The sequence below is a fragment of the Cynocephalus volans genome, chromosome 14 (genome assembly GCF_027409185.1).
Source record: "Cynocephalus volans isolate mCynVol1 chromosome 14, mCynVol1.pri, whole genome shotgun sequence".
Classification (NCBI taxonomy): domain Eukaryota; kingdom Metazoa; phylum Chordata; class Mammalia; order Dermoptera; family Cynocephalidae; genus Cynocephalus; species Cynocephalus volans.
In genome coordinates this window covers 21,249,158-21,263,837 of record NC_084473.1, presented here as the reverse complement: position 1 = coordinate 21,263,837, position 14,680 = coordinate 21,249,158, and positions in this window count along the sequence as shown.

Sequence of the window (14,680 nt, the reverse complement as noted above, 5' to 3'; positions counted from 1 at the left end):
GAAGAACTGGCAGGTGGTAAAGAACCAAGGTCAAGGAGAATACATTTTCACCAGTAAAGCCCAGTAGTGCTACAAGGGGCTTTTGAGAAGTGGTGAGATTAACAGCATTAATTTCTCAATTCAATGAATGTTTTCAAATCCTTCTGTGGCAGGCTTTATGCCAAGTTCTGGGAATGGAAAATTGAATAATGCACAGACCTTGACCACCAGGAGCTTATATTCTAGGAGAGGTGTGAGTTCATTAATAGGCAACTGAATACTGTGTGATTAGGTACAAGGAGACCTAAATCCAGGGTGCTGATAGAGCACAGAAGAGTGACACCTAAGCTAAAGAGGGTGGGAAGAGGAAGTGGAGGAAGATCTAGAAAAATCTTCTGGGATGGGAATGCTTGAGTTTCAATTGAAGGACGGACAACTAGGACTTAACTAGATGAGGGAAAGTTGGAAAAATTGTACCTGGCAGGGCAAAGAGCAGACACAAGGACATAGAGACAACCGAGCCATGAAACGGAAGATCATATTCAAGGAACTCACCACAGCACTTTCTGCATGGCTGAGCTGATAAATTGACAGCGGCAGGAGAGCACTCAAGTGTTAGTGAGTGACCAGGTCCTCCTGGCAGCTCTGTCTCTGGTCAGCTGGAAGTTGAGCTGACTTATCTTCTCTGGGTCTCTGTTTTCTTTCTAGTAAAAATGATGGTGTTGAATTGATATCTGAGACTCATTTAACACCTGACATTATAAGAGGTCCGAATTCAGAGTTAGTGGTGGAGAGCTAAAGATCCAGCAGCACTTTTTAAATTAGCTCTTAGCACAAAGAAGGAAAGAAGAGAGACTCTGCGTCCTAAAGAAGGAAGTGGTTCAAAGGTTGTTCAGGCCATTTCCCCCCAATTTCCCACACTCAGAATCCCCTCCTGAAAACACTGTTATTGGGAGCTCATTATCACTCAAGGCAGCCTTTTTCAGGAACAGGCCACTTTAATGTTTGGAAAATGCTCCTCCAGGCTATGCTGAGCTCACAGACGAGTGAAAGGCACTGCAGCATCCTAAAACTACCCCACTGGGGAGTGAGGGATTTGACCGTGTGGGGGACTGACTGCAGAAGATGGAAACAACGCACGTTTCCACATCAGAAGAAGAAAGATGCAGCTGAGAGTAAACGAATGTAAATTACAGTGAGAGGAGAGGAGAAAACATTGAGAAATGGAAAAATGGAAAGTAAGTCGAGAATCTGAGGGTGAGGAAAGAAGAGAGGGGATTCCATCAGATTGAGGGCAGCAGAGAGAATAAAGTTTGAAGAAGAGCTGGTGGATGGTACGGAACTGAGGTGAAGGAGAATGCATTTTTCACCCATAAAGTTCAATAGTGCTTTTAGAATTGCAAATACGCACTTAAATTTAATAATACAATTATGGTATATTAAATGTCAAATGACTGTTACAGAAAAGCACTTAAAATTAATACATATGCATGAGATAAATCCTGTCTGGTTGTCAAGGTCTGAATTCAAAGTTACATAAGCCAGGCTTTTGCACTGAATTTTGTTACATCTTAAGGTTGCAAAGATCTATGAATTTCATTGGTATTTAGCAAAGAAGCATGAGCAAAACTTGGAACTGAGAGAAAAGGTGGGGTGTTGGGGCAATGAGCAGCAAAACCCAAATGCTATTCAAATCCAAAGTAAAATTGAAGGCAACAGTGGTTCAAAAAGGCTGTTGTGATACTAGGTACCTAAGAGTGGCTTTGTATTATTCAGGGATCCTTTCCTTTCTTCCTTCCTACTTTGTTTTCTACCTTTCTTTCTTTCAATGAAAAAAAAATCATAGTGTTAAATTTATCTTTTTAATTATTTTAACCACGTGATTACATATTTAGCTTTAATCATAAAGATATGCGATAAATATACATACAAGAAATAGTGAAAGCTTCCTGCCACCACCAATATCCCCCCATCAATTCCACTTTTCAAAAGTAACCGCTCTGTGTTGTTCCAAACCTTTTCATTACAGGAAATTTTCTTAGAACTTGTAGACTACTTCTAAAGGAATAGTCATTTTGATAAGAAGCAAACAATGAGCAGACACAAGTATGCTTTAAATACATGTATTCTATGCAGAAATGAGCTCTGCAGAAATGAGCTCTGCAGAGATGAGAGAGGGCCACCATCTCCCCACGCTTGGGGACAGTCTCTGCTCTCTAAGTGATGAGGTCAAGCTTGTTATTAAACACGGCAGGCTGAACAAATGCATTTACCTTACATCTGTTCTGAAATACCAACACAATGACAGTAAATAGATGGTTTTTAAAGAGATTAACCCACATAGACAAAGAGTAACACATCAGCAGCAACACAATTTTACAAACTGGAAAACAGACAGACAGGGATAACTGACTTGCAGATGAGAGCTACCTTAGATCTAAGACAGTACTGGGAAAACCCCAGAGGCTGGCTTACTATGTCAGAGAACCCCAGAAAAACTAAAAGTTCAGGTACAAAATAGATATAAAAGTCAGAATGCATTTGTTTTTAAGTAGTAGAACATGTTTAAAGTTTTGGAGTATTTATTGTTGTGGTAGCAGATTGAACTAAAATAATAATACCAAAATTAGAAGTTCCCCTAAATTTGGCCTGCCATATCACCCTCATATAAAGTTTATGAGTACCAAGCACCACCCATTCACTGTGGGGTTCAGTTAACATCTTAGTGCTTTACTCATAAACATGAATAGGATGCCAAAGACCATCAAGTATTCAAAAAAACTTCTCTTGGAAAGAATTGGCCAGGTACCTACCATTGTCAGGTCAAACGTTTCCTTGTAGGAAAGCATCCAAAGAGTAATAAACCTAGCTTCTTACCCCTATTTTTTTTAACACTTCCTGAAGATAACGAGGTGTTTTAATTGAAACAATTGAAGTAATTGGAAGGTAATATCCACCGGTCCTCATTTATGGTTTGAGAGAACGTAATCTATTAAAAATTGGCAATCACTGAGAAATTTTTCTTTTCTTCTCTAGCAATGATTTGTATTTGTACAGTTAAACCCGAAAGTATAAACTGTGGAGTAGGCAGGAAATATCAGCAAATCCTCTTGGCTGAAGATACAAGGCCTTTTCCAGTTTATCAACACTGTAAATGTCACTTTGATCTTCATTTATCTACTTCTCATTCCTTGATTACGTCTAAATTTATAGAAGACAAAAGGATTCTAAATCCCCCAAATTTCTGAAGTGAAAAACAAAAAATACATTGACTCCAGAGTTAAAAGAGGGACTATAGAGGCAGAATTCTAAGACAACCTCTAAGAATTCCCACTCACTATCCTGCTATACATACCCTGCATCAACCCTGGGACTTACGATTTGAGGGATATTACTTCCATGATTAGGTTCCATGTCTTATGGCACAATTTACCTTAGATAGAGAGATTACAGACATCTACTGAAAGATTTCCGGGTGTCAAAGAACACTGCACTGTTAGTTGGTGGAATCCCAGCCTCTATCAAATGAGCAGAAAAGGTAACTACATAACATATACTTATTAGTATAGGATAGCAAGTGCTTAAATCAGAAAAATAGCAAAGGGTTATGAAAACACATCAACTTATGACTAAATTATTCATGCTAAGGTATTCACATTGTATTATTTAGGCAATAGTTTGTCAACAAAGGACATTAAGCAATGATTACAATAAATTCAATTTAAATTCCATTGCAGCTCTGTGGCAAAGGTAGACTAGATAAACAACAATCTACTTCCATTTCCTGGGCTCAAGAGTAAACAGCATTTCACAGCCACTCTTGCAGTTAGGTTAAGATGATGTCTTGTGTTCTAAACAATAGGAAATGGGCCAAAGGGGTATATGCCAGTACTACTTAAAGTATGGTCTGTGCATCAATGCCTGTCCATGAAGTATTTCTTACTAGTCACAATGATACAAATGCAGAAACTGAAAGTAGAAATTTAAAACATTTATCAAAATTTGACAAAGGAATTTTATGCTTAGTCTAAAATTTTTAAAATGTACTTACATTTTGTGTCTTTAATTTAATTTCATTGTTTCTACTAAACCGTTAAGAATCACAGGTGTATTCCTTTTCTGCACCTGATCCCTAAAATCTTCCATGAATTCCCTCACGTTTGCCCTCATTCACCGTATCTGAGCAGCTGAAGGACACAAAGAGTGTGGAATCAGAAAATGGAAGGAGCTTGAATTGCCAAGTCTACCAGTCAGAGAACTCTCCAGAAGAGTCATGGGGCCCACAGTGGGCTTTCTTTAAATGTGGATTAAACTTTCATTGTGGTAAGCCACTAAGATTTGAGGACATTCGTTAGAGTAACCAGCATTGAGTTCTCTGACAAATGGCCACCAAGGTTCTTTACTCATCACCTTAGTGGACTTTCCCAATCATTCAGAACAGGCATTTGCAAGCCTGTATTGCCCACTAGCACTGTTTCCTTAATCAGCATCTAAAAATATTCATCTGATTACAAGGAATATTCTCCTCTCCCTATTCTCATTATCTCTTTCTGAATCTATCATTTTGAATAAAAATGCAATGCCATTCAAAACCCTAATTCATTTTACTAACTTGCCCCCACCTACCCCCCCCAAAAAGTATTAAAATATATCATAAATGTATGGTATTTATAACGTATTAAAAAGATTCTGAAAAATAGAGAAATATAAAGAACAGGACCCTTAATAACATCTAAGTACATTTCAACATTTAATACAGAGTAATAATAAAGGCATTTCAAATCGGTGAGTAAAAATAATACATTTATGACATTATGTTAAGATAATTCATTAGCCATTTGGTTGAAGAGAGAAATCTCGATCACTATCAAAATTTGCCTAAATATTTAAATATAAGATTTAAACATAAAAGTGCCAGGAGTAAATATAGGTGCCTGGCTTTTTAAATTTTAGCATACAGAACTTTCTAAGCATAATCCCAACACAGAGTGGAGAAATAATAATTCATGTAGACTTCACATGCATCATGAATCCCTGGGGAAAGATGAAGTATTTAGGGCAACACAAGCAAAAGACAAGAAGAGGCAATTTTCAGATTAAATAAAAATAGACAACAAGTACATGAAAGTATTTTTTTTCTCACATCAAAACTTAAATGTCATGAAGGCAGGAATTGTTTCCAGCCTATTCATCAAGATACTCTATAACTTTGTTCAGTACTTGTTATATCCTCATAATTATTTGATAAGTAAGACTGTTTGACAGACTGAACTAATTAACCAATCAATACATAAACAAATACATATCACCCCTACCTTTTGTTTTTGCTGATTAGGTTATCAAGACTAAACAATTTATTGATATCTAATGCTATCTTAGTAAATTTTCTTAATAAAATTATTTTGTATCCATTTAAATGCAAGGGATTCATATTATTTGGCTCAAAATTTTTATTTACAGGAATTTACTTAGAGAATAAAAATTTAACAACATAAAGATATATTTGTTTTAAAGCTTGGATAAATATATATATGTATGTACGTGTGTGTGTGTATATATTTGTATATATATGATGGTACTTCAAAAAGTTCATGGAAAAATAGAATTGAAAGATAATATGAATCTTTCCATAAACTTTTTGAAGTTCTCTCATATATAAATGGTCTAAGGAAATGAAAATAGATTGATGTGCATTTAGTCAACCTTTGCCACAGAGCTGCAAGGAATTTGTTTCATTTGATTGAGTCTACCACTGAAGCTCTCTATTGAATTTTTAAATTCAGTCATTGTGTCCTTCAGGTCTCTAATTTTTAGGGTTTTTTTTTTAATGATTTATATCTCTTTGTTGAACTTCTCATTTTGTTCATGTATTATTATCCTATTTTTATTTAGTTAACTATCTGTATTTTCCTGTAGGTCATTGAGCCGCAATGAATTTAAATCAAATTTATTGCAGTCATTGCTCAATGTCCTTATTAACAAACAATTGCCTAAATAATACAATCTGAATATCTTAGCATGAATATTTTAGTTGTAATTTGATTTGTTTCCATAACCTTTGTTCTTTTTATGATTAAAGCACTTGGTATCCTATACTATAAGTACTTTTTACATAGTTACCTTTTCCACTAAATTACTAAAGCCTAGGATCCCACCAACTAATAGTGCAGTGTCTTTTGGCACATAGAAAGCTTTAAATAGATGTTTATAAGATTGAATCATGAAGAACTAAAAAAATCTGAACAGAACAATAAGAAAACTGAATCAGTATCAAAACCCTCCCAACAAGGAAATTCCTAGCTCCTGATGGCTTCACTGGTGAATTCCACCAAATGTTTAATGAAGAATTAATGCTAATTCTTCTCAAACTTTTTCCAAAAGTTGGGGAAGTAGAAAGATTCCAAATTAATTTAATGAGGCCAGCATTACCCTCATACCAAAGCCAAACAAGGCAAACCCTACAAGCAAATAAAATTACAGACCAGTATTTCTGATAAATGTAGATACAAAAATATTTAATGAAATGCTAGCAAACCAAATTTAACATTCACCATGATCATGTGGAATTTATCTCAGGGATGCAAGGATAACCATCCACAAGTCAATAAAAGTGATATACTACATAACAGAATAAAAGATAAAATATCATACAATCATCTTAATAGATGTAGAAAAAGAATTTGATTAAATTCAGCATCATTTTATGATAAACAAACACTCTTAAATATTAAGTATAGAAGGAATTTACCTCAACATAATAAAGGTAATTACATTCTACTCAGTGGCAAAAAGCTAAAAGCTTTTCCTCTAAGATCAGGAACTAGACAAAGATGCTTACCATTAACATTTCTATTCAATATAGTACTGTAAGTCCTAACCAGAGCAATCAGAAAAGAAAGAGAAAAAAGGGGGAAGGAGAGAGAAAGAGAGACAGAGAGAAAGAGAGAGAGGAAGAGAGAGAGAGAAAGAGAGAGAGAGGAAGGATGGGGCATCCACATTAGAAAGGAAGAAGTTAAATTGTTTCCATCTGCAGATGACATTATCTTATAGAGAGAAAATTCTAATGACTACACCCCCCTCAAAACTGTAAGAACTAATAAATAAATTCAATAAAGTTGCAGGATACAAAATAAACATACAAAAACCAGTATTGTTTCTATATACTAACAATAGAATAATGAAATAGAATAGAGAGACTAGAAATAGACCCACAAATTTATGGTCAATCTTTGACAAAAGTGGCAAGAGCTCAAAACAGGAAAAGGGCACTCTCTTCATTAAATTCTCTTGGAAAAATTGAATATCCACATGCAGAAGAACAAAATTGGGCCTTTATTTTGCACCATATACAAAAATAAGCACAAAATGGATTAAAAACTTAAACATAAGATATGAAACTGTAAAACTACTGTAAGAGAAAAAAGATGTTGGTCTGTGCAGTGATTTTTTAGATATGACCTTAGAAGCATGAGCAACAAAAGCAAAAATATAAAATGCAATTACATCAAGCTAAAAATTTTCGGCACATCCAAAGAAACAACTAATAGAGTGAAGAGACAACCTATGAAATGAGAAGAAATATTTGCAAACTATACACCTGATAAAAAATTAATATTCAAATATACAAGAAGCTCAAGTAATTCAAAAGCAAAAAATAATAATAATAATGATAATAACTCAACTAAAAATGGGCAAAGAACCTGAATAAACACTTCTCAAAAGAAAACATTAATATGGTCAGCAGGTATGTTAAAAAAATGTACAGCATAACTAATCATCAGGGAAATGTAAATTAAAATCACAATGAGATGTCACTTCACACCTGATAGAATGGCTATTACCAAAAAAAAAAAAAAAAAAAACACAAAAGGTATGCACTGTTGGTGGTGGGAATATAAGTTAATAAAGCCATTATGGAAAACAGTACGGAATTTTTTCAAAAAACTAAAAATAGAATTACTATGTGATCCAGCAATTTCACTACTAGGTATATATCCAAAGGAAATATAATCATTGTTTCAACAGGCATTGAATGCCTTCCACATAAAAGCAGAACTTGGGAATAATTGCAGGCTAAAGTGAACAGGAGACTGGAACAGAGGAGCTGGTAGATAACATTCCTGAGAAAGCTCACAGGTTGGCATGAGGCATGAAGTAAGCTCTTAACAGAACAGTAAAAATAAAATAATGATTTGGAAATCAAATGGTAGAAAAAAAGGAAAAAGAACCCATCTCTTCAAAATATGGCAACTATGTTGTGATACATAAGGATTTCTCACTTTGGAAGAATGAAAGACAAACAAAAAGATGCAGGTCAGAGCTACATTCTTTTAATAGGAGGAGGCAAAAGAGCTCTGTAGTAATACATTTAAAAATATAGGAAATGTTTATTTACCATAAAAAGTGGGTGCCAGAGAGCATGCTATTTTTGAAAAGTTCGATAAGTGGAGCAGTAAAAGGAAGAAGGGTTACAGTAAAAGAGATAAGGACGCAGGAAGAGTGAATCAACAGAGGAACTAAAATTTAAGATATAACCAAGGATAACTGGATTTCTGAGGCTATCTCAATCCATGTGAGTGAACCTTGATTACTCAGTTTCTGGGCTACATTTTCCAATGTACTTGAGCATTGTGGCATGTGCTGAAAGTGGTGGTATGCATGTGGAATGGGAGAGAAACGGGGTCAAGGATTGCCTTCCCTTCACAATATACCTCCAATCTTACATACCTTAAAATCTTCAGTTACTTTGATCTGGAGGATGCATTTGAAATCACCTACTCCCAGCAAGTACACAATATAAGAACTCTTCTAAAACATCCTTGAAAAGAAAACTTCCAGTCTCTTGCTTAATACTCTAAGTGCAGGAGAACTACCTCATGCAATTTCCCTTCTCAATTTCAAACAACTCTAACTGTTAGGAAGTTCTTTCTAATCTTGAGTCCACATCTGCCTCCATCTAATTCCCATATGCTGGTTCTAGTTGTGCTTGCTGGAACCAAACAGAGCAAGCCTGGCTTTGCGTTCCACACGACCGCGCATGGAACATTTATTGACGGTTTGCATGGCATCAGTGTTTTCTCCAGGCCAAATTCCCTGAGGTCCTCACTGTCTCAGAATTGATGGAGTATGGTAACATGGAGGATGAATCCTTCATTTCCAAAGCCACTGACATCTGTTTCAGACACTGAATGGTAGTAAAATAAATAAATTCCTGATCAGCATTTACACCTGGGGTTCCCTGGTATATAAGAAGACAGGTCTGCCCAAGGAGAAGCAAGTGGTTCATCTTCAGAGTCATACCATTGTCTGCTAGACACATCCTCCATTTCTGCTATGCAAATAGCAAATATACTTTACACTCCATGTACATATCTGTTTTAAGGAATCGTAATCACAATTTTATGATCAGTAACTACCAGTTATAAAGCACTGATTTTATGAGCGCTGTAGATCAAGTGAACTGAACCTTGAAATAGCAAATGTGTCTGAGATCATATTCTATCACAAAGTTACTTTTATAGTCCAATGGTCTACCTTAGAATTTAGAAAACATGGAATAAAAAATTTCCTTAGGAGACCCAAACAATATGAAGTTTCCCTAATTAATTGCTGCTTTTTTCAGAAGTGGACTCTGTACTTAAAGCAGGAAAGGGCAAGGGAAACAATTCCTCTCACCTGTGAGAGGGAACAACCACGTGGGATGAGCAGTGTGGCAATCATTGGCTGTTGCTCTGTCTGCTTGCACTGCCAGCTTGGTTTACCAACACATGATGCAACTGTTGCCCAACCAACTGGCAGACTCCAACCACACTCTGAGTGGAGTGCTATGTAACATGCTAAGGAAGATTCGGCAGGTATGTATGCCATGCATGGGAAGCTTCTTAAAGAGCTTCCGATATAGTTGAGAAGATAAGACTAAATCTTCAGCGTGATTAACACAGAGTGATCGATCATAGCATGGATAAAGAAATGGAAAATAAATTGAAATAAAAATATACAAACACATTTAATAATAGAGCTGCATGTGAGTTCTGGCTTCACCATATATTGGCAGCATGGCCCTTGACCAATCACTACACTTCTATGAACCTATAGAAGGGGGATAAAAGTGAGATTTATCCTTTATTTTGTTAGTAGTCACTTCAATCTTTTTATAGTATCATAGAATATCAATGACTTCTCCCTTCTTCCTGAAATAGATTTTTCTCTAGGCTTCCACAATACCAGTCTTCTAGATCTTCTAATCCATTGCGCTGCCCCTTCATAGTATATTTTGCTAATATTTTCCATCCCTGTCAGATTTCTCAAAGTTAGATTGCTCCACTACTTTGTCTTAGGGCATCTTTTCTTCTTTGGTTCCTCTTATCCTGTATGCAATCTTATCTTGTACAATTTAAATATCATTTATATGTCAATGACTCTCAGAATTAATATCTCCAGATCTCATCTCTTCCCTAAGTTACAAATCCTTTTTCTAATTACCTTCTTTACATATTTTCTTGAATGTCTAATAGGAATATCAAGCTAAGCATGTCCAACTGAGAAAAAATAATTTCCCTTCCTTAAAATGTGTTTTCCTGTTACTTTTCCACTTTCAGTAAATGCGATGCCATTCACAGATTTCTTGAAGCCAAGGCATAATCCTTCAGTGATGTTTTCCTCTTCCCTACATCCAGTCTATCAAAAAGTCCTGTTGACTAGACTTCCAAAACACACCCCGCATCAGTTAATCCCTTTCCACCTCCACTCTTACTGTCACAGTCCAAGTCCTAATTCATCTTCTCTCACTTGTACTAGATCTTCTAATTAGTGTCCTTTATTCCATTACTACTCATTTCTCACAGTCGACAGACTAATCTTTTAAAAATATTAATTAGAACCAGGCTACTCTCCAAAAAACAAACAGAAAAAAACCTCTAATTATTTCGAATTTTATGCTACAAAAACCTCAAACCAAACTCTTCCCATAACCTATAGACCTACGTCATCTGGTCTCTGGCTACTTCTCTGACATCAGCTCCTGAAATTCTCCCCTCACTTGCTGTGCTCCAGCCAAACAGACCTCCTTGCACATGGTGAGGCTTATCTGGCCTTGGAACTTTTACAATAGCTGTTCCTTCTGTGCCCTAAATCTCTTTGTGGCTAGTTCCTCCTTGTCATCCAGGTCACTTCTGAGAAAACTTCCTTGAGTGTAAAATATGAGCGCCCTTCAAAAAGTTCAGGGAAAAATAGAGTTAAAAGATAACACAATCTTTCTGTGAAGTTTTTGAAGTACCCCCATATACGTGGCAGCCATGAGAACAGTCTTCTCAGACTTCCAAACATAGTGTAGTGCACCCAGCTGCTGTACTTTGGTATCCATTGCTGTGTTTGCATCTGAGCCATCCCTCTCCCAGATGATGTCCATGTTTGACAGAGATACTAAGGCAGACAGGCCCATTCTTAGGAGACACAGGGCTCCTCTGCAAGCCATCTTTGGTTTTAAGACTCCCAGGGAGCTTTGCCAAACTTCAGACTGCATAACGGTCTATGCTACGTTCATCCAGCCTTCATTTCTCTGTCCTTCACTATGGCTTATGCTTGCATTAAAGTGTGCCAGCTCCTCCAGCTTCCCTCAGATCCCTTTCTATTCTCTCCCACACAGGCATTTCCCCTAGTAAAACCCTTGTACTCTTAAGCCCTTCTTTGTGTCTTCTTCTTGAAGGACCAAACTCAAATAACATAGATAATTCATCCAATGACATTAATGATTTTAAAAAATGTTCAGGACTGATCATAATTTAAAAGCTGTTTATATTGTTGCATCATTCAGCCCCCACAGCAACACTGTCTCCATTTTATGCACTAAGAGGTGAGGCTCAGAAAGAATGAATGACTTATGTTAGAGATCACAATAAGCAAGTTTGAAACCAGGATTTGCCTTCTAACTCCAAACTGTTTTCACTGTATCTATCATATTCCTTTCTCTATACCAAGGAGGGCTTCAGAGATGCCTAAAAAGACCAAAAAATTCACCAGATTTGCATCTGATTTATGCTCTGAGGGTTATACTTTGGTTGTGACTGACCCTAGGTTCGTGCATTTAGTTAGGAAGGACAGCATACTTAGTATTTATATTATACATGACATTCCTCTCCGGCAGTAACACATACACTCTTTACATTATGCAAATGCAATTCCTTCTGGCCTCTCATTATTTTAGTGAATCCAGTCTACCAAAGGTCAGTGTCTTTGTCAGCAACAGGATGCATGCTGGCAGTGTGACGTGACAAAAGCTATAGCATGTTAGCAGTCATTGTCAGCAGAAGCTGTGATCCCACCCCTCTGGATCTGGCAGGGCCATTTCACTCTTCCTTCAGACCAACCTAGGAGAAAGAATTCCCTCTTTCTTTAATGTTTGAAACCTGGATCCACCTGCTTCTCCAAATGCCCAGCAGAATTGCTGCTGGCTGTTTGCAAAGATTACTCTATCAAAACTCAACTGAGTTTTCTGAGAAGAGAAAAGTAAAGACTTTTCTCTTCTTTACTCAGCTATCACTTTTGCAATGATACAAATACCCCTGCTTATCCATTCACAAGGAAAATTAACAAACCCCAGAGAGGATGGGGAGTGTGGCCACTAGCTTTCAGACCCTGAAATACTCAAAGTAAATGAAGTTCTCAACAGTACGCCATGCTGTGTACAAGTCCTTCTCTGTGAGTTTTGGAGGGGCATGCCATCATTTCATTAGAGAAAACCTAGATCTGCCAACATAACACCCATATAAGCTTTGCACTATTCCCACCAATACAAGTTTTCTTTTAAATTTTATATTTAGATATTTGTATTTTCATTTGATATACAGGCTTAGCAGGAGACAATTTGTTGAAAACAAATTAAGGAGAGAAAAAGATGCTTGCTGTCAAAATAATAGGAAAAGTGCCATATATTTAAAAGATGAATACAAGGTGTGGTTCTAAAATAATGAGACGTTTTCAAGTGTAGTTTACATATACCTATTTAGGATCATATACTTAGTGTTATTAATATGCATCAACTTATAACTATTATGTTTACTAAGCTTGGAGGGCACACTGTGATTTTTATACAAAATTTGGGAAAAATTATAAAATGCCACTATTCTAAAATTATAAAAAATTTAGTTTTCAGGTGGCAGCTTTACATGAGAAAGTTCTTTCATATAGCACCTATTTTTGCAGAAACGTAAAACCAAAATGTAAAGAAGAGAATTACATTTCCCCAGGAAATATATTTGGTTTGTGATTGAGAAGGGGTTAGAATCCAGTTTTGCTGGTAGTTAATTCATTTCTCACTCTGTACTCATCTTGCAAATGTCTGACCACCATGATATAGCCTAATTAGTTCTTAGCAGTATAGTCCTTATACCAGATGCCACAGGAAGATATCTTTACCTTGGAAGTACTGTTTTTGTCTTCCTAGAGATATTCAAACAGTAGCTGGGCACCTACTGTTTTCACCGTAGGAAGTTTAGGGAGATTTCTAGCATGCTTTGAAGGAGTGGGACTTGAGTTAAGCTTTGAAGAATGGGTAAGATTCAGGCAAACCAAGAGAACAAAAGGGGGCTTAAAGAGTGGTCTCATAGGAGAAAGGAGAGGAGGCATTTGAGGGATAGTAAGCATATCCCTACAGGCAGAGAGAGGTTGGAAACAAAGGGTGAAGAAGTCAGGAGGATCAAGTGTGGGGCTCCTGGAAGTTTACTGGAGAAGAGATACTGATTAACTGTAATGGACTCAAATGGGAGCTGGCCTGGGTAAATAGCTAAGGCACAGGAACTGTTGACAATGACAGGGACTGCAGTGTTTTTGAACAATCTGAATTTCTGTCCAGCTTTATATCTGACACATACCAGCAGCTGGGATTTTTGCTCTTGGTGTTCTCACTGCAGCTTCTAGACAAAGGTTGTCATCACATGTGGGAAGGTGGTTTTACTGAGGCAAGATGCATGGTCCGAGCAGTAACACACTGTGCAGACCCAGGATCTGTGGACGTGGCCTCCAGAGATGTTCTAGAATATGATCCCAGGTGAAGATAACAATAGCACAAAATGGACCAGTGCCAGAAGGAAACTGAGGGCCATGGAAATGAACAGGATGACTCTTAAGAATAGACAGAAGCAAGTGTTACATTCACAGAGAGGGAACTTGAGGGGTCCAACACCAAACATGAGGACAAGGAGAAGTTAAGGAAAAGAACTCACCTCATCTTTCTTCTCCCTTATTTTGACTTCCCACTTCCGTGGAAACGGCACCCATGAATGGTTAGGTACCATCATTAATTTAAACAGATGTGGACACAACTGGAGCAAATGCAGCTTCATAGAGCTTGAAGAGCCTACAAATGATATTACAGACTGTCATTGCCAGCACAAAAAATGTGGACAACCTTCAAATCTCAGGGAAGAAACTGAGGTTCTTCATATCCTGTAGAAAGTAGGTCAGTAACTCAGGGATTTAGATTTGTGTGTGAGCCCCATAGGGCGGGAAGAAATCCAATGTACTCCAGAACCAAATTACAGGGTAGAAAAGTTCAATTTACATAAATACACGGATTAACTGATCTGAGAATTGGGTTCAATAGTCACCTTTGGGAAAATCAAATCTGTCATATTAATAACAAGAGCATTAAGATGATCCTACTATTCAAATGCTAATCACAAGAAGGGCTTTTCTGCGTGTTATC